Source organism: Schistocerca americana, chromosome 1, assembly GCF_021461395.2.
Source record: "Schistocerca americana isolate TAMUIC-IGC-003095 chromosome 1, iqSchAmer2.1, whole genome shotgun sequence".
Lineage (NCBI taxonomy): Eukaryota > Metazoa > Arthropoda > Insecta > Orthoptera > Acrididae > Schistocerca > Schistocerca americana.
This window is the reverse complement of record NC_060119.1, coordinates 346,869,804-346,891,892: the sequence shown is the minus strand read 5'-3', so window position 1 is coordinate 346,891,892 and position 22,089 is coordinate 346,869,804. Positions and strand designations below refer to the sequence as shown.

At 41.3% G+C, this 22,089-nt stretch overlaps 1 protein-coding gene across 2 annotated transcripts in view; it reads right to left on the bottom strand.

The window, feature by feature from the left end:
- LOC124599346 (double-stranded RNA-binding protein Staufen homolog 2-like) overlaps nucleotides 1–22,089 on the bottom strand; it is a 256,128-nt gene that overhangs the window by 225,336 nt on the left and 8,703 nt on the right. The window lies entirely within an intron of this gene.

The window sequence follows — 22,089 nt, the reverse complement described above, 5'->3', positions numbered from 1 at the left end:
CTCAGACAGCCTACCCCTTTCGTCTTTACAATATTTACATCAATGAAAATAATAAATTATTTATTCAGTCCTTCCCTTTAAGATTCAATGCATGGATCAGAATAAAAGTGACATAACATTCACAAAAGCATCCTCTACTTCAAGCTGTTTCGAATCACTACCTTTTTAGTTTTACGGAGCAGACAGAAGAGCTATTAATTAGATAGAGAATCACAACACCTGCGTGATATGTGCATCACGGCTACATAATTTAGTGATGCAAAACCAATACAATCATTTGTGGTGTAAAAGTAACAGACAAGTTGGTTCTTAAAACAATCAAGGACATAAGAAGGAGAAAAGCACAGGCAAGGAAATCACTATTCGGGTGGGAAAAAAGTCTACTAGTACCAAACATAGGCCTTAATATTAGAAAAAACCTGAGAATGCATGTCTGAAGCACAACAGGAATGGAAATGGATCACGGACTGTAGGAAAACTGGCAAAAAAGAAAATGAAAGAATTTGAATTGTGATGATACAAAAGATTGCTGAAGTGGACTGGACTGATAAACAAATGAGGAGGATCCCTGCAGAATAGGGGAGGAAAGGAATATGTAGAAACACTAACTAGAAAACGGAATAATAGGATGGTAGGATATGTATTAAGCAAAACTGATAACAGGAAACACAGATAGCAAAAAATGCTGGGATTTCGGTATATCCAACAAATAATTTTGTGTAATATAACATAATTGGATGGATAAAAAAAATTACTCATCAAGTGGCAGCAGGAGAACACACACATAAAACAAGGTTATACTAATGCAAGGTTTCAGTGCCAATGGCAGCTCCTTCCAGCAGAAGGGTTGAAGGGCAAGCAAGAGGGGTGAAGGAAAACGACAGGAGAGGTTTAGGAAAATCTCAGACAGAATGGATCACATTTCAGAGTTTTATTTTAGAAAGTCATGGCCTTGTCGAAATAGTTGGTTAATACATTCAGCACCAGGATAATACTGAGTGACAAGTCATGTGCTTTGAAGTTCTTTTCTGGAGGGATCGGCAGAAGCAGGATTGGATGTGATAGCTTGGAAAATCTGCTTCTGAATTAGGCTAGTGGGGTAATTAATGTCCAGTGACAGCTGAGCTAAGAATGTTGGTGTATTGTTATAAAGAGTCTGCATCATAACAAATACATTTGGCTCGAATGCCAAGGCTGTATGGGAGGGAACATCTGACCGGGAAAGGATGGCAACTGTCACAATGTAAGTACTGTTGTTTGTTAGTCGGTTTAATGGGGACAGAAGTGTGTAGCTGAGTCTTTCACTTCAAATCGTGCAGGTCATGTCACTCATCATCTCAGATTTTCATGAAACTTTGCACATTTGCTTGTACTTACAAGAACTTGTGCAAAATCTTTTTGCTCTGAGACTACTGTTTTTTTAAATACCGAACTTTAAATGTAGTGATACTCTGATAACTGGGCTCTGCGAGAATGTCTATGCAAAATGGTACTTATCTTCACATAAATGCACATAACCCGAGATGTTTATGAAGCTTTTGATTTGGAATTTTCTTCTCAAGCTATAAGTTAACTTTATTTAGGGTGTCAAATTAGCATCTTTAAACTACAATTTTTCTAGCCACACTAATGTTAATTTAAAATGTACATGTTCTGCAGTGAAGATCTCTGAAACTATCAATGAAACTTCTTAAGCACATCTCTGTTTTTAATCCATTGTGACAAATTATATTCTGTTAACTTCATATCTTTTTCATTGAAGTAAAGGCCAAAACGGCCTTGCTGTGCTGGTACTGTGAACGGCTGAAAGCAAGGGAAAACTACAGCCGTAATTTTTCCCGAGGGCAATCAGCTTTACTGTCTGATTTCATGATGATGGCGTCCTCTTGGGTAAAATATTCCAGAAGTAAAATAGTCCCCCATTCGGATCTCCGGGCGGGGACTACTCAAGAGGATGTCGTTATCAGGAGAAAGAAAACTGGCGTTCTACGGATCGGAGTGTGGAATGTCAAATCCCTTAATCGGGCAGGTAGGTTAGAAAATTTAAAAAGGGAAATGGATAGGTTGAAGTTAGATATAGTGGGAATTAGTGAAGTTCGATGGCAGGAGGAACAAGACTTCTGGTCAGGTGACTACAGGGTTATAAACACAAAATCAAATAGGGGTCATGCAGGAGTAGGTTTAATAATGAATAGGAAAATAGGAATGCGGGTAAGCTACTACAAACAGCATAGTGAACGAAATTATTGTGGCCAAGATATACTACTGGAAATGGAAAAAAGAACACATTGACACCGGTGTGTCAGACCCACCATACTTGCTCCGGACACTGCGAGAGGGCTGTACAAGCAATGATCACACGCACGGCACAGCGGACACACCAGGAACCGCGGTGTTGGCCGTCGAATGGCGCTAGCTGCGCAGCATTTGTGCACCGCCGCCGTCAGTGTCAGCCAGTTTGCCGTGGCATACGGAGCTCCATCGCAGTCTTTAACACTGGTAGCATGCCGCGACAGCGTGGACGTGAACCGTATGTGCAGTTGACGGACTTTGAGCGAGGGCATATAGTGGGCATGCGGGAGGCCGGGTGGACGTACCGCCGAATTGCTCAACACGTGGGGCGTGAGGTCTCCACAGTACATCGATGTTGTCGCCAGTGGTCGGCGGAAGGTGCACGTGCCCGTCGACCTGGGACCGGACCGCAGCGACGCACGGATGCACGCCAAGACCGTAGGATCCTACGCAGTGCCGTAGGGGACCGCACCGCCACTTCCCAGCAAATTAGGGACACTGTTGCTCCTGGGGTATCGGCGAGGACCATTCGCAACCGTCTCCATGAAGCTGGGCTACGGTCCCGCACACCGTTAGGCCGTCTTCCGCTCACGCCCCAACATCGTGCAGCCCGCCTCCAGTGGTGTCGCGACAGGCGTGAATGGAGGGACGAATGGAGACGTGTCGTCTTCAGCGATGAGAGTCGCTTCTGCCTTGGTGCCAATGATGGTCGTATGCGTGTTTGGCGCCGTGCAGGTGAGCGCCACAATCAGGACTGCATACGACCGAGGCACACAGGGCCAACACCCGGCATCATGGTGTGGGGAGCGATCCCCTACACTGGCCGTACACCACTGGTGATCGTCGAGGGGACACTGAATAGTGCAAGGTACATCCAAACCGTCATCGAACCCATCGTTCTACCATTCCTAGACCGGCAAGGGAACTTGCTGTTCCAACAGGACAATGCACGTCCGCATGTATCCCGTGCCACCCAACGTGCTCTAGAAGGTGTAAGTCAACTACCCTGGCCAGCAAGATCTCCGGATCTGTCCCCCATTGAGCATGTTTGGGACTGGATGAAGCGTCGTCTCACGCGGTCTGCACGTCCAGCACGAACGCTGGTCCAACTGAGGCGCCAGGTGGAAATGGCATGGCAAGCCGTTCCACAGGACTACATCCAGCATCTCTACGATCGTCTCCATGGGAGAATAGCAGCCTGCATTGCTGCGAAAGGTGGATATACACTGTACTAGTGCCGACATTGTGCATGCTCTGTTGCCTGTGTCTATGTGCCTGTGGTTCTGTCAGTGTGATCATGTGATGTATGTGACCCCAGGAATGTGTCAATAAAGTTTCCCCTTCCTGGGACAATGAATTCACGGTGTTCTTATTTCAATTTCCAGGAGTGTAGATACGAAGCCCACACCTACTACAGTAGTACAAGTTTCTATGCCAACTAGCTCTGCAGATGACGAAGAAATGTATGATGAAATAAAAGAAATTATTCAGATTGTGAAGGGAGACGAAAATTTAATAGTCATGGGTGACTGGAATTCGAGTGTAGGAAAAGGGGGAGAAGGAAACATAGTAGGTGAATATGGATTGGGGCTAAGAAATGAAAGAGGAAGCCGTCTGGTAGAATTTTGCACAGAGCACAACATAATCATAACTAACACTTGGTTTAAGAATCATGAAAGAAGGTTGTATACATGGAAGAACCCTGGAGATACTAAAAGGTATCAGATAGATTATATAATGGTAAGACAGAGATTTAGGAACCAGGTTTTAAATTGTAAGACATTTCCAGGGGCAGATGTGGACTCTGACCACAATCTATTGGTTATGACCTGTAGATTAAAACTGAAGAAACTGCAAAAAGGTGGGAATTTAAGGAGATGGGACCTGGATAAACTGACTAAACCAGAGGTTGTACAGAGTTTCAGGGAGAGCATAAGGGAACAATTGACAGGAATGGGGGAAAGAAATACAGTAGAAGAAGAATGGGTAGCTTTGAGGGATGAAGTAGCGAAGGCAGCAGAGGATCAAGTAGGTAAAAAGACGAGGGCTAGTATAAATCCTTGGGTAACAGAAGAAATATTGAATTTAATTGATGAAAGGAGAAAATATAAAAATGCAGTAAATGAAGCAGGCAAAAAGGAATACAAACGTCTCAAAAATGTGATCAACAGGAAGTGCAAAATGGCGAAGCAGGGATGGCTAGAGGACAAATGTAAGGATGTGGAGCCCTATCTCACTAGGGGTAAGATAGATACTGCCTACAGGAAAATTAGAGACCTTTGGAGAGAAGAGAACCACTTGTATGAATATCAAGGGCTCAGATGGAAACCCAGTTCTAAGCAAAGAAGGGAAAGCAGAAAGGTGGAAGGAGTATATAGAGGGTCTATACAAGGGCGATGTACATGAGGACAATATTATGGAAATGGAAGAGGATGTAGATGTAGATGAAATGGGAGATGCGATACTGCGTGAAGAGTTTGACAGAGCACTGAAAGACCTGAGTCGAAACAAGGCCCCCGGAGTAGACAACATTCCATTGGAACTACTGACGGCCTTGGGAGAGCCAGTCCTGACAAAACTCTACCATCTGGTGAGCAAGATGTATGAAACAGGCGAAATAACCTCAGACTTCAAGAAGAATATAATAATTCCAATCCCAAAGAAAGCAGGTGTTGACAGATGTGAAAATTACCGAACTATCAGTTTAATAAGTCACAGCTGCAAAATACTAACACGAATTCTTTACAGATGAATGGAAAAACTAGTAGAAGCCAACCTCGGGGAATTTGGATTCCGTTCGCCGATGACATTGTAATTCTGTCAGAGACAGCAAAGGACTTGGAAGAGCAGTTGAACGGAATGGACAGTGTCTTGAAAGGAGGACATAAGATGAACATCAACAAAAGCAAAACAAGGATAATGGAATGTAGTCTAATTAAGTCGGGTGATGCTGAGGGAATTAGATTAGGAAATGAGGCACTTAAAGTAGTAAAGGAGTTTTGCTATTTGGGGAGCAAAATAACTGATGATGGTCGAAGTAGAGAGGATATAAAATGTAGGCTGGCAATGGCATGGAAAGCGTTTCTGAAGAAGAGAAATTTGTTAACATCCAGTATTGATTTAAGTGTCAGGAAGTCATTTCTGAAAGTATTCGTATGGAGTGTAGCCATGTATGGAAGTGAAACATGGACGATAAATAGTTTGGACAAGAGGAGAATAGAAGCTTTCGAAATGTGGTGCTACAGAAGAATGCTGAAGATTAGATGGGTAGATCACATAACTAATGAGGAAGTATTGAATAGGATTGGGGAGAAGTTTGTGGCACAACTTGACCAGAAGAAGGGATCGGTTGGTAGGACATGTTCTGAGGCATCAAGGGATCACCAATTTAGTATTGGAGGGCAGCGTGGAGGGTAAAAATCGTAGAGGAAGACCAAGAGATGAATACACTAAACAGATTTAGAAGGATGTAGGTTGCAGTAAGTACTGGGAGATGAAGAAGCTTGCACAGGATAGGGTAGCATGGAGAGCTGCATCAAACCAGTCTCAGGACTGAAGACCACAACAACAACAACAAGGGAAATCTGATTGGAGGAAAAGAGCAGATTTTAGACAGATGGGTGGAGTATTTTAGTGAACTACTGAATGCAGAATCAGAAAATGAAAGTGTGGTAGATGCCTGTATGGCAGAAGAGATAGAGCAGGAAGTAAACAGAGGTGAACAGCACCAGGGATCAGTAGCAGAACACACACTGGAAGAAGTTAAAGTTAGTATCAAGACTCTTGAAAACAATAAAGCTGCGGGGGAAGACAATATTACAGCAGAAATGATAAAATATGGCGGAGAAAATTAGTACGGGTTTTGCATGAGATTATAGCGGAAATATGACGGAAAAAAAAAAATGCCGAAACAGTGGAGTACAGCAATACTCTGCCCTATACACAAGAAACATGACAAAGCTGACTGCAGGAATTACAGAGGAATTGCACTACTCTGTATAGTATATAAAGAATTAGGAAAAATCATGGCTGGGCGGTTAAGAACATATGTAGAAGAGTATCTAAAAGACTATCAGTGTGGTTTCAGAACTAATAGATCCACCACAGACCAGCTTTTCACTATCAGACAGATCCTTGAAAAATGTTATACAAGTACAACATCGATGTCCACCAGCTGTTCATTGACTTCAAACAAGCTTATGATAGTATCAAAAGGGATCAACTTTGAAAGGCAATGCAAGAGGCAGGAGTCCCTAACAAACTGATAAGATTGGTTCAAATGACTTTGAGAAGAACCGTATGCAAAGTAAAGATCGAGGGCACTTTATCAAAGGCATTTGAAGTTAACCAAGGACTGCAGCAGCATGATGTGCTCTCCACTATTCTGTTTAATGTTGCCTTGGGGAGTGTAATGCGAAGGACACAAAGCAAGCACCTGGGGGAACACTGTTTAATAGAGTGACCCAAGAGCTTGCATATGCGGATCATATTGATTTGTTATCCAGGAGGAAACAGGACCTGGAAGGAAAGCTTGAAAAAGTATAAAGATATGGTGCAGAGATGGGGCTGACCATTAATCAATCAAAGACCAAGTATATGTTAACATCTAGGAAAAGATATAGTGAAGGAGAAATAAGCATGACTTTAAATGGAAAAGAATATGGATGCTGTGAGAGCCTTAAATATCTTGGGTCACTGGTAACTAAGAATAATGATATGAGAGAAGAAATACATGCAAGGATTGCAGCTGGCAATAGGAGTTACTTGGCACTGGTTAAAGTGTTTAAAGCAAGGAGCCTTAGTAGGAATCTGAAGCTGATGGTGTATCGTGCAGTAGTTAGACCTGTGGTGTGATGTACGGTTCAGAGACCTGGACTATGACACAAAACAATGAGGAGCTTGTACAGGATAGAGTAGCATGGAGAGCTGCATCAAACCAGTCTCAGGACTGAAGACCACAACAACAACAACAACAATAAATTCTGCCTAATGATGTTGATTTAGATACACCAACAGCACAAAAAAATGTTTTCAAAAGGCACAAAACAAGAGTCTTCCTTCTCAAGCCAAGAGAATGACACTGCTGGTCCAGGTGAGTGGAGAAAAAGTAGTTCAACATCTCCCTCTTCATCACAGACATTTCTGACAAAGGCAAAGTACCACCTGTCATAATATACAGCTGCTACAAAAGAATTTTGTTGAAGACAAGTGCATGTCCATTGTGGGGCATTTTCAGTATTTAAAAAAAAAAAAAAATGCTTTTCAGAAGAAGTTACTCTTCTAATCTCTGAAGAAACATGAGAAAGTGGTTTGTAATGGTAAAAATTTCTGGTACAAGTTACTGTGCAGGTCATCGAAAATCTCTTCTTGAGATTCTTGGGTAGGAAATCTACGCTGACTTTCTCTAAGAAGAGAAAAAAACATCTGTCAATATTAGCTTTGCAGAAATCATAACACCAGATGCAGTTGTAATTTGTGAATTATCCTCTAGTTGAAGACTAGCTCTACTCAATACATGTTTTATAGTTCCTCCCAAACCATTGCAGGCCATGGCTAGTAGCAAAAAAGGAATGCTCAGCTTAAATAGCAAAATCGTTTTTGTGCTCATACAAATTCTTATATTGAGCAAGACATCCATCAATGAAATAATGCACTTTCTTCACTCGTGGGTACTGCTCTGCCACCAATTTAACCATTCCTATCTGGACAGAATTACAAATCCTGCATCATGTTCCATGTCATCAGTTATAAAGCAGTGGTTCACTAACACCAATTTGTTTTCTTCATTTACCACAAAACACACATGGGATGGATTGTACAGCTACTTCTTGTCCAGCGATTCCAAATCAAAAGCTTCATAAACACCTGAGTTATGGTCATTTATGTAGATAAATACCATTATGCATTGAAATTCTTGCCGAGCTCAGTTATCAGAATATCACCACATTTAAAATTCTACATAAAATAAAGTTATATGCCTGAGACCAAAAAGATTTTACAGAAGTTCCTATGTTATAATTACAAGCAAATGTGCAAAGTTCTGTTAAAAATCTGAGTTAGAGGGTTACAAATCCTTGAATTATTGCGTGTTTTGACGTGGAATGACGCCTTGTGAAGTAGGATGGATGGTCATCTGTGGCACCTCTGCCGAAAGAGCGCAATGCTGGTGCATGCACAAGTCTTTCGGAGCACACTGTTCACATACACTGTTGGACATGGAGCTCTGCAGCACACCACCCCTATGTGTTCACATGCTGACCCAATGACATTGTGAATTACGACTGCAGTGGGCACGGGACCATCGGGATTCGACAGTCGATCAATGGAAACATGCCAGCTCTTCGGGTGAATCACATTTTTTCTACACTAGATCGATGGTCATCTCTACAAATGCCATCATCGAGGTGAATGGCGGCCTGAAACATGCAGGACATCACAAATGCAATCTGGTGGGAGCAGTTATTATGCTATGGGAGACATTCTCCTGTGCTTACATGGGACTTATGATAGTAATTGAAGACTGCTGACAGCTGCAAAGCACCTGCATTGCTTCATGCTCAATGTCTTCCTCGATGGCGATGTCGTCTTTCAGCAGTATAAGTGTTCAAGTCTCTGAGACAGTGCAGTGCTAGAGTGGTTTGAGGAGTATTATAGTGAACTCGCATTGATGTCTCGGTGACTAAATTAGCCTGATGTGTATCCTATGGAACTCACCTGTGTCGGACACCATCCCCACAGAAACAAATCAGTGGCCAGTTATTTACACTAATCACATGACCTGTGCATGGACAACTAATGCCACATACCTCCAAAACCCTACCAACAAACTGTCGCATCCCTGGTACACAGAATCAGTTATGTATTTTGTTCCAAAAATGGACAAACGAACTTATAAGCAGGTGGTCATAATGTTTTCGCTCATCAGTGTATGCTGTAGCAATTTAGGCACAAGAAGCAATAAGTGACACAGCTACAAAACTATTTGCAATCTATCCACTGAAGTAAAAGTCTCACAGACAGTGTTAGCATATATATAAATAACTCAATACGAATATGTAGTCACGTACCAGTAAATGAGAAGCATGTTGCCATACAAACGTAAATAGCTCTAATGAGATGTTCTACAATAGAAGGTTTATCAAGCAACTGGTACGCAACTAACTCTCTGAAAACTGATGCACACAATATTTTAGACCGATATCTATAAGAACACAAAATTGAGAAACATATGATCCACATAATTTTTGTCATCGAGCAGATAACAATTCAAATGTTACAGAAAGACAATCAATGATTGTCCTGAAAATAGAACCTATTTTAAACACTGGAAAATAAAGGATGGAATGTCAGAATATAATGAAAAGGATGGTTGTTACTTAACATATTCAGGGTGTATACGTGGACAAGGAAAAAAAATTCCCGGATTTTTCCCGGGTTTCCCGGTTAAAAATACACTTTCTCCCGGATGAAAACACACTTTTTCCGTGTTGTTAAGTGACGGTATATTTTCCCTCGGAACTGTAAAACTTATCAATCCTTTGAATGCTTATGGTTTTAGACACGAGCGTAGAATTTCCCGGCAATTTAGAAAACGAAACTCAGGAAAGAAAACTCCTTTTGGGAAGATTTTTGATGTGCAGCAACATGTACGCTGCATATTTTCGTATTACAAAAGTGTAAATTCGAATTCCAATAAACACCGCATGTTACTTTCCGAACCATTGTACTAGATATTGCGATGCACTTTTGTTAAGTCAGTCATAGCTCATGTCGCATGATCCCGCCAGCTGATGACAGTGGATATTCAGACTACAGGACACGTGATGTAGTCAGCTAATATCAACAATACTGTTAAGTAGTGTGGATACACAAAGAGGAAAAGTTAATGTTTTAAATTAATATACATAGTGTTGCTACAAGAAAAGCAAAGTTTTCACATATAACATTGGTCTCCAAGGTCAATAAGCGGCAACAGAAGCTAAGCTTTCACATAATCACACAAATGTGCCAGTAAAATTTTTAGCCGAGTCCAGTGACTTGCCCTCAAAGTTTTCCACAAATAGATTAGCTACAGCAGAGGAGAGAGAGCTTCCCGTAGCACTACATCAATTTGCTCTTAATAACGACATGAATGATCTTCTGGGCTCGAAATACTTCTAAATGGCTGGTCATCAAACGCTCTGTGATTTAAAAAATTCATCGTACATTCTCGCACACAGTTCAACTTGCGTAAAACGAAATTTACTTTGAAAGTAACGCTTTTCAAACCACCATTCGCAACATTTTCCCGCAACCTGTTAGAAATAGGTTCGTTTCAGTAATAGTCAGAGCGCGCCAGATAACAGGCGCCACCGCACTTCAGCAGCTGCTGTAACGCAGGAAGCCCATGTGTTCGTACGTGTAAAATATCAGAAGATCTTACATTATGTCGTAAAAGAAAAAAGACATCAGAGGATACTCCAAGAGCATCGGAATTTCGTGAAGCATACTAAAATGGCACATTTAAAGTACATACTTAAAGAGCACATTCGTATGTCCAGATTCCCAATCAAGTAGGCCTCGACCTGATATTAAGCTTTTCAGTTGGGTTTTGGGATGTAAATTTTATTGGAGTACCAGTACTGTATTAACTCATTTTTGATTCTTTATTACAGCATAATGTCATACATGCTAGAAGGTGAAAACATGCACTTGAAATGCAGCGAGCAGTTGAAATTAGGCAATAGTGTGGAGCTAAACACTTCGTTTCAAACACATTGACTGCCTCAGCTTAAAAGATTAATAAAAACCAAATTTCTTTAGCAAACCGACAAAAATAACTTCATTGTTCTACAAGGCGATTAATGCGTGGCTGTCAGAAAAGTGGAAATAAAATAAAATCTGAAACTAACAATGTATATTAGCCTTCCGTAATTTTGTGAATGTATTTTAATTCACTTAATAGCTCCCGGCCACAGAAATCCATTTTGTTTTTATTTGACGTGAGAGCAGTAAAGGAAGAGGAAACAGCAAAATCACTAAATGTAAACACGGGTCACGTGGAGACTACACACTTCCCCACTATAACTCAGACTGCTCTGCGCATCAGCCTCGGATCTACAATATTTCCCAACCTGGGCAATATTGAGATAGTGTCCCCCCCCCCCCTCCCCGCCCCCCTCTATCGAGCGTTTGAGATACGGCGTCAAAAGTTTGAAAAAATCGAAACTTCTAAAATATGTTCATTTTGTGGCGCACATCTTTCTGAAGAGTGTGATACATAAAACAAATGTGTTCGAGGAAATGTAAGACATGTTATATGGTCTTAAAGTGTGCCAGAGTGCAGTGCCACTCTGCTTCACACAGTGTTCTCCTATCACACGTCACTGTATTTCGCTCTGTGGAACTGAAACGTGTATATTTTGTACTGGATGCCATCAAACTATATTCAGGACAGTGGAAATTAAGATGACCTGTGGGGCACTCCTGCTCCCAGTCGCCCGGTTTGACAGCCTGCCCCTCTTAAAAAAACTCGTAATTAACACTGGAGGGTATTATCTGCAATCAGGAGAACAAGAACTCTTCAGAAAATTTGCACTAACTTTGTTTTGGGTGACAAAATTAAATATAGGATACATAAAATGAGTAAAGACAAGAGACAAGTAATACAGTACTTCAATCCTTAGCTTCTAGCATTGTTTTCTCTCTAATGTTGCTTCATCTTTATATGGCGTGCTTCCCTTTCTGCGAAAGAATCTGTCACCTCATCAAAGTTCGTCAAACGTTTTGCTACATGAAAAATCGAAATATGACTGTCTCATACTGCGTAAGCTGTTAACGAATAGTACCCAGGCTGGTGTGTTTTCTCGACCTGATTACGTCTATTCTGTCACTGTCTGCTAGATAAAACAAAATAGGCCTTTCTAACACAGTTGAAATTGTAACACACATCAAATAAATAAGACTGTTTTGGAACAAATGGTCATTTTTATAATACGACAGAATATAATTCACGAAGGCCAACATAAAATGTCTATTAGGCCTACTACATGCAAAAAGCTTTATCATGCAATGTAAGCTTTCACGGCCGGTATTGTCTTCACTTAAAACTTCCAGGCTGATAGGCCGTGGTCGAAGTATAAAACTCTCCCTCGGAGGATGTCTCCCGCAGTCGGAGACGAAACGTCAGCAGAGAGTTTTATACTTCGACCACGGCCAATCAGCCCAGAAGTTTTAAGTGAAGAAAAAAGCTTTATGTTAGAAAATAGTTTCACATTTCACTCATATGCTCAAGTTTCTCGAGCATGAGATTGAAAAGTAGTAGTTCGAGATTTTTATATAAATTTGGAATCATCATATTCTTCCCTAATTTGTGTGGTGACCACTTTTCTTCTCCTTCCTCTAACAAACAATCTTGTCATGACTAATTCTGGAACTATTCCTGCCTTTGTCAAAACTTATTCACCCGTTAACTTCACTAACCCTGCTAGAATCGCGGGTTTAGTTATCCCTGATTATTCTCCGGTTAGGTGTTACGTTCGTACAAACCATTTTCCGCACTACTTCCAGAATAAAACTTAAGCGGTTACTAGACGGGGACTGTGCTACATGCCCTTACTAGTGTAGCGATCTAGCCAAAAATTTTCTGACAAAATTTCATTTTCCGGGATACACCAAGAAGATAATACGTAATCTTTCTTACCTGTTATTCCTGTTAGTCATTTACTTCCACTCTGGTAGTCTGAATCTATGGATTTCCCTAGTAATTATAGCAACGCTGATCATTCACAAATCCAAACAACAGCATAATCGGACAGCAATCAGCGTTCACTCGTTCGTCTTTACTCCGCTCAGCTTGTATAGCCCGGTCCCCTTTTGCCTGCAGGAAAGTTTATTTCTAGATGCGACGAGGATTCCCCTGACAGACATCACGTACACTATGCCAAAAACCAACCTTTTTTTTTTTTTTTTTTTTTACTATGGGACCAAACTGCTGATGTCATCGGTCCCTAGGCTCACACATTACTTAATCTAACTTATGCTAAGGACAACACATACGCCCATGCCCGAGGAAGGATTCGAACCTCCGACGGGCGAGCCGTGCGAACTGTAGCAAGTTGCCTAAGACCGCACGGCTACCCCGCGCAGCTTATGATTCATTCAGAAAACAACTTACAGAGTGTGTTCAAAAGGGATGCGCATCAGAATCATATGAGTAATCGATAGACCAACGTGCGCTGGATGCTAGGCGCTTTGTGAAACACGGTTTTTTTCTCCTCAAGAACATGAATTTGCCCCCCCCCCCCCTTCCCTGCCTCCCTCATAGTTCAGGGCCCCCTGCGCTTGTGTAAATCTGGCAGCTTGGGTGCGACAGTAAAATTTTTCCCGGGAGCATCTGCTGCTTACACAGCCAACAGCCACATTCTGTAGCCAGAAACGGGAAAAGGTACTACTCATACGCCACTCAACTGCGCATGCGCCCGTTCACTACTGCTAAAACGAATCTAATGTAAACAGTTATGACGTCACGCTCACCGGAGGCAATTAGTCGTTATGAAGCATTGCAAATTCTTCCTAAGGCCTTTGATACATTTTGCTGTTGGGAAACTCTTGTTTGAGCACTGTGTTTAGTTGTCTTATATGGCACATTTCCTTTGCAATTTATGGTTTATTTTCGTTTTGTTTTCTAGTTCACGTTTTATTGTTGCAGTATTATTCTGCCATAGCGAGATACAGTAATATCCTTTGTTAGAGTATCCATTCTTACCAGTCAAAATTACAAAAATTTGACTGAAAACTAGAACAACGAAAAATTCCCGGAATTCTACAAAATTCCCGGGATTTTCCCCGGATCTCCCGGTTGTCCCGGGCCGTGTACACCCTGCATGTTGCAGAGATGCTAAGTTGAGAAATGCACAACAAGACGACTGTTGGAAAGTTTCCTTTATGCCAACAAGGCCTTTGTCAAAAATAGACACACACACACACACACACACACACACACACACACACACACACACACAACGCAACTATGTTCAGCAACTTTTGCGATCAGAATAATTGCCAATTTTGAGGATACAGAAAATAGTAAGCTAACATACTTTCACTCTCTGATTTCATACAGAATAATATTTTGGGGTAACTCAACATTTAGACAGAAAGTATTCACTGCTCAAAAGAAAGTGGTTAGAATAATGGCTTCATACTCACACATCTTGTAGGCATCTTTTTAAGAGATTGGGAATTCTTACAACAGCCTCACAATACATCTACTCAATAATAAAATTTGTTCTCAACAACAGGGACCAGTTTAAAAACAACATTGAGATTCATGATTACAATATCAGAAAAAAGAAAGACTTACACTATCCTTTGCTCAACCTATCTTTGGCACAGAAAGGGGTAAAATATGCTGCTATAAAAATTTTGAAATCGTATCTCCTTGACAACTCCTTCTATACCATACATGAATTCTTGAATAGAAATAAATAAATCTATAAATACAGTACATGCATTTTGTGCCATTTACGGGAATGGGGTAAATAACAGAAATATTAATCTTTAACTCTGTATTGTAATATATATATTAAAAAATTTTGTTTCGTATGTGCATTTCTTGTGCACTTGACACATTCCACAGCATAACGGCTACCGTACTGTGGGATTGACCAATGGGACATGCAACAAACTAACCAACTAACTAATGCAACTCACATACACGTAACCACAGTCTCTGGCAGCTCAAGCCAGACTGTGAGCAGCAGCGCATTATGGGAAAGGCAACCAGGTGGTGGTAAGGAAGAGGTTGGGGTGGGGAGGGGGAGGGATAGCAAGATAATGAATGGTGTGGGATGGTAAAATGCTGCTGGGAGCATGCAGGCATGAGGTGGAGAATAGGATAGCTGCATGTAGTCAGGAAGTCAGACGGAGAGCAAGCGACAGCAGAAAAGGAGGGAAGTAAAAAGAGTGGGTGCGTTGGTGGAATAGGAGGCTGTGTAGCGCTGCAATGGGAACAGAGGGGCTAGGACAATGATTAACGAGGGTTGAGGCCAGGACAGTTACGGGAACGTAGGATATATTGCATACATACATTCACATTGTATAGTCCAAAGTGACTAAGTTTATAACCAGAGACTGGCAGATGACATTGGCATATGAGCACATGTTAAGTTACAGCATCTGATTAGATTTGTAAGTAGCCTACAGCCTTTGGATATGATGATGAGTGAGTACTCAAAATGGTAACTAACTATAACATTATATCAACTGCAATGGAAAATAAAAGAAGAAGGTATTATTAAAATGAGGATACTATCTCTTCTACTCAGTTTATTATATTTTTGAACAACCTGAAAGACAGAAAAACATTTCTCCTCAGATGGCTGAACTTTTGCTTGTTTGTTGTGCTTGCTAAGTTTTTATTTGTTTTACTGGATATATTTACTTCATGTGGAGAGGAAGGAAAAAAGGAAAGCACATATAACTACAAAGTAGGTAACTGTGATGTGAACCTAAAAATAAAAATCAAGACCTGACCAGAAATAGTACAATTGACATTTATTAGAAGAAGAAATGTGTTATGTGACCCCATTATTTCAAACTTCATCAGTATAACATACAGACTGCTCTGATCTATAGATTCAAAATTTAGACATTAAAAGAGCCCACTTCAAACAATTGGAGGCTTTGGAAAAACAGCTTAGAGAAGAAACCAGAAAGGCTCATGAGCAGAATATATTAGCAACAAGCAAACAATGGAAAGTCCAAGCTGGAATATCAACAATTATGGAACGGAAGATTGCTACTTACCATAAAGGTGACACAGTAACTTGAAGGCAGGCACAGCGAACAGACGGTTACACATTACACTTTTGGCCAAAGCCTTCACAAGGCCAGACTGGCCTGAGGTAGATAAGTAGATTTGGACTTAAGGGGCTAAACTGCAAGGTCATCAATTCCTTCATCCATTAAATAGCAAATTAGGAGTGGTTGTCAAAGAAAGGGGACAAAAGGCAAAATCCTGGAAAGCCTAAGTGTAACTAACATAAGTAAAAAATGCACAGACAAGACATTAAAAGATCAGTCAAGACAAGACATTAAAATCAAGACATGAAAAAAGAATAAAGAGAATATAAGGTGGGAAGGGTAGAGACCAGACTGATCCATCGAGCAAGGGCTGCCAAGGGAACCTTGCGGAGGGGGGAGGAAGCATGCCCCACCAACCCCTCAGGCGGCCAATGAGGACATAAAAAGCCCTACCTTACAGGGATGAGTGAAAACCACAGTCATAGGCAAAACGTAAACCAGGTCAGCCCCTTTGGCATTGTCTACCAGTACCAGAGGTAGTGTGTCCGGGTGATTAAAATGTACCCTCAAAGCAGCCAAATTATGGCAGTCTGTGAGGAAGTGAGCCACCATCAGGCGGGCTCAGCATCGGTAGTTAGGGGCATCCTCACGTAGAATGTGGCCATGGATCAGCCAAATGTGGCTGAGTCGACAGAGGACAGTGGATTCTCTGTGAGAAACATGCAAGGAAGACCACCTCGTGGTCATGGTCTCCTTAATTGTCCTCAGTTTGTTTGGGGAGATCAGGGCAGACCATTCTGAGTTCCAGACTTCCAGCACCTGATGGCATATAAACAACCAAAGGTCCAGTTCTGGAACTCCCATTTCCCATTTCCAGTTGGCCAACTGGTCAGCTTGTTCACTTACCAAAAATCCCAACATGACTGAGGATCCCAACAAAAAGAAATGGTCATCCAGCTTAATGGAGATCAGAGACGAGATCCTGAAAAGCTGTAACCAGTGGGTGAGGAGAGTAACACTGGACTATAGACTGAAGGCTGCTAAGGGCATCACTACAGATTAGGATACTCTTGGCACTGGAAGAACAAACATGGCTAAGAACTAGTTTAATGGCCATAATTTCAGTGATGAAGACACTGCAGCCGTTTGGTGGAGTTCATTGCACCATGCAAGTAGGCGTGCAAAATGCCTGTTTGTCCATCGATTGTATCCAAACCTGGATACATCTCAAGGGCAACCAAGAACAGGTAGCAAAAAATTAGAGTGTCAACAGAATCTTTTGGACCAAAGGAGACTGCGAGACAAATCTGAGGCCGGGGAATAAGCCATGGGGGTAGGTGCGATGCCTCCATGACCAGAGCCAACAGTGGAGGAAATTGCAGTTCCCAACAGGGGCACTGGAAGCATGCAGCAGCTCTGGGTCGCTGTTGCAGAAGGTAGAGCTCCCTTCCGGGGAAAAGGACACAGTAGTTGGGATCTTCAGGAAAGCTATGAATGTGTATAGTGTAATTCAGTAGCTGCTGTTTGCGCCTGGTAGGTAATGGAGGGACACCAGCCTCGACAAGTAGGCTGTTCACAGGGTTAGTCACAAGCCACACTTTACAATCATGTACTGTCACCGATTGAGATGTCAGAGCATCCACTGACATAGGTTCTGCAGCACATTGCTTGGAGAGATGTGGTCCTCAGGGGCCAACAGGATCTCCACCTTAGGCACAAAGGGGGTACATATAGAGTCCAGTGGTTTGGGGGCCACATGAGTTTCCTCCATCTTAGAGGACTTCTTTTTGTCCTTCTAGCCCTTCTCCTCCTTCGAAGTCACGGACTGGGAAAGTTCCTCTGAACTGTTCTCAGGGACAGAGGAAGAATGAGAAGTCCAAAGGCCAGCAGCCTATGATTCCTTTACCTGTCTGGCTGTGGAGCACGAGGAACCATGGAAGGAAGAGCACCAAGGGACCTCTTCCTAGCTAGCGAAGCCAGAGATGAGGCACCTCCAGCTGGGGCTGGAAACTGATGTCCACAATCCCTGCAGATAGGGGTACCAGTGCAATGGGAAGACATATGTTCGAATTTCATACACCTGAAGCATCTCACAGGAGGAAGAACATAGGGTGTCATGTCACACCAGTGGACCATCACCTTAACCTTCTCAGGCAACGTATCGCCCTTGAAAGCCGAGATGAAGGCCCTGGTAGCAACTCTGTTTTCCCCTTGCTCCTGTGGACCTGACGGATGAAATGTACACCCTGTCGCTACAAGTTGGCCCACAACTCATGGTCAGATTGCAAAAAAAGATCACAGTGAAAGATTGAAAGATGACACCCTGGCCCATACAGTCTGGTACACAATTTTAATCTTCCAGGAATGTTCATATCAGTGCACACTCCACTGCAGAGTGAAAATCTCATTCTGGGAACATCCCCCAGGCTGTGGCTAAGCCATGTCTTCGCAAATCCTTTCTTCCACGAGTGCTAGTTCTGCAAGGTTCACAGAAGAGCTTCTGTGAAGTTTGGAAGGTAGAGGGCAAAGTACTGGCAGAATTGAAGCTGTGAGGATAGGTTGTGAGTCGTGCTTGGGTAGCTCAGATGGTAGGGCACTTGCCCGCGGAAGGCATAGGTCCCAAGTTCGAGTCTCGGTCCGGCACACAGTTTCAATCTGCCAGGAAGTTTCATACCAGCACACACTCTGCCGCAGAGTGAAAATCTCATTCTGAAAACACTATGTTAATGCTCAAAATACAGGACACAAAAATGGCACACAATAACAAGGAAAATGCCAAAATCATAGCAAAATTGTTCAATAAATTTTTGAACTGTGGAGAACCCAAGGAACTGTAAGCTAACAAAAACATATTAATAAAAACCAAACCTGAACACAGAAACCCCCAAAAGTTCAAGAGTGTGAAAGCAGCACTCATGGAGCTGAAAAATTACAAAGCACACAGAAGAGAGAAAATGCTGTCGGTATTTCACTTTTAGCTGAGAAAATCAATCGTAGGAAAACATACAAATGTAAAATATTTAGAAGAATTAACTTCAAATTCGTCCTTGGAATGGAAGGATTTGTGCAGGAGAAATGATTTTAGGGTTACTTTTAAAACTTGCTACCTGTCGGACACTTTATGTTATTGGGCAAATGATCAGAAAGGGGAAATGATCAGAAAATTTTATTGCTGCATACTGAACTTCTTTCTGAAGCACTGACAGCTTTAATAACGGGCAATTAAGGTAATTTTTCCTCTATTGTTGTAGGTATGAACATCACTGTTCTTCTCAAATTGTGATAGATTATTTACGTCGAATTTCATTCACGAATATATGTACTGAAAAGTGCAGTTTAGAAGCCCAATTCCTTGTAGAGATACCTACACAATGACTGTGGGTGAACACCACACTTTACTATTAGTGCTCACATTTGTGTAATCAATACTTTCTTTCTAAGTGATGAGTTACCCCAGAAAGACATTACTGAGTGGAAATACGCAAAGTTTGCGAAGAGGTTGATTTGTACCTTTCCAACACTAGCGGTTATACAAAGAGCAAAAGTAGCTGAACCTAACTGTTTGAGAAGCTAAATAATATGCTTCTCCCGGTTCAATTTTTCATCAAGGTGTACACCCAAAAATTTAGAGTACGCTACCCAGTTTACTGATTCCTGTTCATGTGCTTAATTGATTATTGGTATCTGTCGAACAGAATTGTATATCGTGTGTTTTCTCAAAGTTTAGGGATAGTCTTATTTTCAGAGAACCACTTAATAAATCTTTGTACAGCATCATTAAGAGTCTCAACTGTTGCAATCTCTCTAATGGGACTTAATACAACATTAGTATTGCTGCAAGAAATACAAGGGGGCTCAAATGAAGCATTTAATTTATTTATTTTTTATTATTATTGAACACAAATGGAAAACAGGTGTATCATTTCTTGACAAGTCTCCTTGTCTGACACACTTCCTCAAACATGTAGGAAGTGAACAGATCCCTCCTGGGTTGGGATCTTTTGGTCATGTGCGCAGTCACTTGTGCACTGCCTGCTGCACCTCTTTGTCAGAACAAAATTTCTTTCCTGCCATCACCTCTTTGAGCGGTCGAAACAAGTGGTAATCACTCTCTGCATGGTCTGCTGAGTAAAGCGGATATGGGGTCTGCTGAGTAAAGCGGATATGGCAGAGTATCAAAGTGCCAGTCATCGATGGTTTCAAGTGTTGCATGAGAAGTACGAAGCCAAACATTATCATTCTGAAAAATTACATCTGTCATCAAAAGGCCACACCACTTCAACCTTATTAAATCTGAAGCTGATTTTTTAACATATTGGAATATGACTCTTTAACAATGGTGTTTCACCTAGCCACACAGTGTTCCAAATCAATGCCTCATTCATCCCAAAAGAGGGTCAGCAAAACATTCCCTGCAGATGAGTGCATCTAGAACATATTGGATTTTAGTGATGAGGAATGATGCCACTCCTTGCTTGAGCTCTGTTTCGGGCTGGTAATATGGTAACCAGGTTTTGTCTCCTATAACCGTCATATTCTGCTTCAGAGTGCCACGAAAGTTCTTCACAGACAACTTTCAGTTCTGGAGTGAGCTGCCGTGGCACTACAGATACTTTGCGAAACTTAAGCACTTCACAAACGTGATGTGTTGAGCCATGATTAATGTTCAGATTTGTGGCTATTTCAACCACAATCACATGGCAATTTTCCATCACAATGTCTTCAACTGTTTCAGCGACACAATGTGGTGTGCCTCACTTGGGCGCTGAGCATCTATTACAGAAGTCACGCCATTTTCACACTTTCTACTCCATTCATACACTTGTGCAGTGATAAGACATGCATCACCATATTAGATCTTCATATGCCATTGACTTTCAGTAGGTACCTTCACTGCTACGAAACTATCACAGAATGCTGTTTGTCTTTGGTGCAGATCACAAATGGGGCAGCCATTTTGAACTGGTATTGTGGCCGTGTTGTGCTTTTATGTAAGGCATTCCTTACATCATTGGTTACAGTGCTGCCAACTTGCAGCACAATGGTGTAAAACGTCTATTTTTAATTACACTTCTTAGGTTTTCATTTTCCCTTGCACCAATTCTGCTTGTTGAATGTTTGGTGGAAGGTGATTCAAACATTTAGGAAAACAGTGTGGACCCAAAATTGAACCTGTAGGGCTCCCTTTATGATTTCTGCCCAGTCAATAAAATTTTCTACCTTTCCAACATTGTTTGAATTAATCAGCACAACTTTTTGCACTCTGTTTGTTAAGTATAATTCAAACGAGTTGTATGTAAAGCCATCAATTCCATAAAACTTGAGTTTTTCTTTGGAAAGACCACAAGAAGTACAAATTGGTAGTATTTTGCTATTTAGGGCTTTTAATATTTGGTGGGTGAATGTGTAAATAGCATTCTCAGTTAAGTAGCCCTTCTGAAATCCAAACTGAGATATGCTAAGTAAATTGTTTCTACTTAAATGTGAGGGTACTCTTGAGTGCATCTTTTTGAAATATTTTGGAAATAGGGAAATTGGATGATAATTAAGTATTTCTTGTCACCCTTCTTTAAAAAAGTCTTAACAATTGTGTATTTCAACCTGCCTGCAAAATTGCCTGCACCAACTATGCATTACATATATTGCCAAGGATATTACTTAGTAAGTCAGAACAACTTGTCTGAAATTCCCTCAACAGCGTATAAGCCTTTTTTTTAGAATTTTTATAGTTCCATTTATTTCAGTAACATGTGCGTCCAAATGTTTTAAGATGAGATTATCATATAAAATTAGTTGTATTACAAGTAGATGTCAAAACGAGATCCCTCTGAAAAATTTTAAGGAAATCTGATTAATCCACAAATGAGATAGACTAAAATGCTACTACTTTGCTGATTCTTGACTAACACTTGTCAGTTTTTGATCCTGAGAAAGTAGAATTAATTGAGGAGAAAAAGAATATATAACAATGAGCTTCATATTTTGTTGGGAGTTAGCTTAGTCAGCACAAAA